Genomic DNA, 5,000 nt, shown 5'->3' with positions numbered 1-5,000 from the left:
AGCTGCGTCAAACGCTGCGGGAACGCGAATACCCACGTCGCCATAGGACCAAATGACCGTCATGTGAGACTAGCGCACAGAGGACGAGAGCACCTGTGCCCCAGGGGTAGAGCTTAAGTCTAGGTCATAGAACTTAATAAAAGTATGCGGTGAAGACCATCCAGCCGCATCACAAACATCACTCAGGGAAACCCCCGACAAAAGAGCTTTAGAAGCAGCCATACTCCTGGTAGAGTGAGCTCGGACAACCAAAGGTGAAGGCTGGCCAGCCGACTCATAAGCAAGTGAGATAGCCTCAACCACCCACTTGCTCATTCTCTGTTTAGACGCCGGACACCCTTTCCTGGGTGGCCCGAAACATACAAAAAGTTGTTCTGATTTCCTCCACAGGGCAGCTCTGTGGACATAAGCGTCTAATGCCCTAACAGGGCAGAGTGAATTAAGTTTCTCCTGGTCCGATGACATAAATGGAGGAGGACAGAAAGCCTGCAGAACCGTAGGTCTAACAATATTAGTAGGAACCTTAGGAACGTAACCTGGTCTAGGATGCAGAAAAGCTTTAACCATGCCAGGTGCAAATTCCAGGCACGAGGGTGAAACCGACAGAGCCTGCAAATCTCCGATTCTTTTTAGTGAAGAGATAGCAAGCAAAAAGATAGTCTTAAAAGTGAGAAACTTCTCGGGAACTTCTTCGATAGGTTCAAAAGGAGCTAGGGAAAGACCTTCTAATACAATGGCCAGATCCCAAGTCGGCACCCTCGTACGAACTGCTGGCCTCAGCCTCAAAGTGCCACGGAGGAAACGAGTTATAAGCGGGTGTCTCCCAAGAGAAACTCCACTGAAAGGGACGTGGTAAGCAGCTAGTGCCGCCACATACACCTTTAGTGTGGAGGGGGATAACCCTGTGGAGAAGCGCTCCTGCAGGAATTCCAGCACTGCACCCACTGGGCAGTTAACTGGGTCCTGCAGGTGTTCTCCACACCAAGAAGTGAAAAGTTTCCACTTCAAGGCATAAAGCTTCCTCGTGGATGGAGCTCTGGAGTTAAGAATGGTCTCAACAACCTCGGTTGAGAGACCGGAGTCTATGAGCTGGGCCCCCTCAGAGGCCAAGCCCACAGTTTCCACAATTCTGGGCGGGGGTGAAGTATCGTGCCCCCCGCCTGGGAGAGTAGATCCCTCCTGACCGGGAGCTCCAAAGGAGAACCGTCCAGGAGAGAAATCAGGTCCGCAAACCATACTCGGGCCGGCCAGAACGGGGCTACTAGTAGTAGACTGACCCCGTCCCGGCGGACCCTCTCCAGAACTCCTGGTAACAGAGCAATCGGGGGAAAGGCGTACAGACGTGACCTCGGCCACGGCTGCACCATAGCATCCAACCCCAGGGGGGCTGGAAGAGTGATGGAGAACCACCGATGACAATGAGTGGTCTCCTTGGAAGCGAATAGGTCCACCTCGGCGCGACCGAAACTCAACCAAAGGAGCTCCACCACCTCGGGGTGGAGTCTCCATTCCCCTGGCCTCGGCCCCTGCCTCGACAGGGAGTCTGCTACCACATTCAAATACCCAGGGAGATACATTGCTCTCAGAGATAGTAGCTTCCCTTGGGACCACAGGAGGATCTGACGGGCCAACTTGTAAAGCCGGCGAGACCGCAGGCCCCCCTGATGATTTATATAAGAGACCACCGACGTGTTGTCTGATTGAACTAACACATGATGGCCTCTCAGGTTAGTTAGGAAGTGTTTCAGAGCCTGAAACACAGCCAACATCTCTAGACAATTTATGTGCCACGAAAGATGATGATCCTGCCACAGACCTTGGGCTGGGCGACCACTCATGACCGCCCCCCACCCTGTGAGGGAAGCATCCGTCGTTAGCGTTATGCGACGACAAAGAGCCCCCAGCACAGGACCTTTGGATAGGAACCAAGTTTCTCTCCACATGACCAGAGCACGAAGGCAGCGCCGCGTGACTTTGAACGTGCGGAGCGGATTTCCCCTCGGGGAGAATCCCTTGGTCCTGAGCCACCACTGTAGCGGTCTCACGTACAACAGGCCGCAAGGTATAACGTTGGACGCTGCTGCCATCAGACCCAACAGTCTCTGAAACTGCTTGACAGTGAGTAGCTGGCCTAGCTTCACTTGTTTCACAGCTGAGAGAATCGAAGCGATGCGGGTCGGAGAGAGTCGCGCCCGCATCGATACCGAATCCCAAACGACACCCAGAAAAGTGGTCTTCTGGGAAGGAGATAATACACTTTTCTTTGCGTTCAGCCTCAACCCCAACTTTCTGATATGAGCGAGGACGACATCTCGATGCCGAACCGCCATCTGCTCGGTCTGAGCTAAAATCAACCAATCGTCGATGTAATTGAGAATACGAATGCCCTGAAGCCTCAGAGGCACTAGTGCTGCATCCATGCATTTCGTGAAAGTGCGGGGAGATAAAGCTAGGCCAAACGGAAGAACCCTGTACTGGTACGCCTCGCCCCCGAAGGCGAACCTCAGGAACTTCCTGTGTTGTGGAAGGATGGACACATGGAAGTATGCGTCCTTCAGATCTATCGTGACAAACCAGTCCTCGGACCTGATTTGAGACACGATCTGCTTGATAGTGAGCATCTTGAATTTTAGCTTCCCTACCGAGCGATTCAATATGCGCAGGTTTAAAATTGGACGCAACCCCCCATCCTTCTTTGGAACGATGAAATATCGGCTGTAATAACCTGACTCCAAACTGGGAGGAGGAACCCGTTCTATAGCCTCTTTTTGAAGGAGCGTTTTCACCTCTTGTTCCAATACCAGAGCCTGCTCGGGGCCCACCACTGTGTGCAGAACCCCTCTGAATTTTGGTGGACGACACCTGAACTGGATAGCATAACCCTTTTCTACTGTCTGCAGGACCCAATGAGATATTTTTGGAAGGCTTTTCCACTCTGCCAGAAATTCTACTAAGGGTACCAGCCTCTCGAGACTGGCCTCTGGTGTAACTTGAGCAGCAGACGCAGCGCCCTGTAACGGCGCACCGGCAGGGAACAACTGGTCTGACCGCTCTGAGACCCTCCTCAGAGGGAGCGAGCGTCCCTCGGGAAAGCGCTCGCTGGGATCGTCTGTGCCCCGGCATAAAGGCGGGGTTGGCAGAACGAGCCCCTGAGGGCACCGAGGAGGAATGGGCACCGTAAAAAGAGGTGAACACCTTTCCGCCTCGGTGGGGACCACCCTCAGCATCCTGAACGGCTTGGCGTCAGGACTTCTTCTTAGCCGAAGCCTTCTTAGCCAATATAACTGTCCTCAGATCAGTTCTACTGGGAGAAGGCTTCGGCTGAGTGTGTCGCGGCTGAGCCCACTGTCCAGCAGGGGGAGCACGAGACGCGACACTCTGCCTCTGCTGCGCTCTATGTGATGAGCTCGAAGACGGCCGGGGCTGCTCCCGCCCAGCAGCCCCAGGGACATGAACTTTAAGGGGAAGAAACTTTTTAAAAGCTGCAGTTTGTTTCTTTTCTTCTTGGAATTTATCGAAAACTGAATTCACAGCATCACCAAACAACCCCATGGGAGAAAGAGGAGCATCTAAAAGAAAAGCTTTTTCTCTCTCTTTAATATTAGTCTGATTTAACCACAAATGTCTTTCTGCGGCCACCAGAGCTGCCATAGAACGACCCATTAATTTGGCCGATTCTCTGGTGGCACGCAGGGATAAATCAGCAGCCTGACGCAGTTCGCGAACTACGTCAGTACTGACCTCCTCACTCTCACTCATGTCCCTTAGCAGATCAGCCTGGTATGCCTGCAAGATTGACATAGTATGCAGACATGACACAGCCTGACCTGCTGCCGAATATGCTTTACCCACCAAAGCCGAAGTGTTTCTTAAAGGCTTGGTGGGTAATGCCGGTGCCTTAAAAGATGATGCTGCTTCGGGGGAGAGATGGCTCGCAAGCGTCTCTTCCACACGAGGCAAAGCACCATAACCATGAGCCTTGGCTCCCATAATATTAGCGTATGTTGAAGTCTGGGGACTAAACACTCTATATGACACCGGTTTTCTCCATGATTTCGACACCTCGGTGTGGAGATCATGGAAAAACGGCAGGCACCGGCGTGGAGGCTGCACACGTGACGGCAAAAATCTCTCATCCAACTTTGATTTAGAAACAGACTCCTGTCTAGTCACTGGCCATTCAATATTAAGTTTTTCAACAGCTCTTGTTAACACCTCCATAAGCTCATCACTCTCAGGAGTGTTGGGTGGCGAATCCTCCACATCTCCCTCAACACTAACAACATCAAGTTCCTCAGAACTGGATAGCTGCAGCATTGGTGCCTCAGCCCGAGCGGAAGAAACCGCAGCGCGTGCTTCCGAACCCGGGACTGAGGCACTGGATCTCACAGGTGAAGGGAGAGATAAGGCAGAGCCCGTCTCAAACCCCGCTGTGAGATCCATCTGCGATCCCCACGATAAGCGCCGCCGCTCTGCCTCGGCAGAAGCGGGACCCGAACCGCGGGGAGCGCGCACCGAACCGCTCTCCTCAAAGAGCGATCGGCGGGAGCGGAGCGTCCTTAACGGCAAACGCTCGCAATGCTCACAGTCTGCTCCCTCGAGAGCAAACTGGGCATGCTGAACTCCCAAACAAACAACACAAAGATCATGTGTATCCCCGCTCGTTAAATAACGCGAGCAGGGAGGAACACACTTTCTAAACTGCTGTTCGTCCGCCATAATCTCTCAATATATATATATATAGGGATAAATTGTTTGTGTGGTGCAGGGTATGTAAGACAGACAATATCACACAGGGACAGATTCACATGTAGCGCGACTGAAAGCACAGAAGCTAATGCGCTTGTGTTTTTGGGGTGCTTTATAGTTTCCTGGTCGATGACGTCACCCGCCTATGACGTTTCATCTCTCCATTGGGCTGATTCCATACGTGCTTCATGACGCACAACGCAGGGGCGTTCCCGCAGCGTTTGACGCAGCTCGAAGTTCCCTTGAAAGGG

This window comes from Siphateles boraxobius, unplaced genomic scaffold (genome assembly GCF_051911475.1).
Source record: "Siphateles boraxobius isolate OS27281-9 unplaced genomic scaffold, OSU_SipBor_1 76, whole genome shotgun sequence".
NCBI classification, from domain to species: domain Eukaryota; kingdom Metazoa; phylum Chordata; class Actinopteri; order Cypriniformes; family Leuciscidae; genus Siphateles; species Siphateles boraxobius.
The sequence above is the reverse complement of the archived record's forward strand: the minus strand, read 5'-3'. Positions refer to the sequence as shown.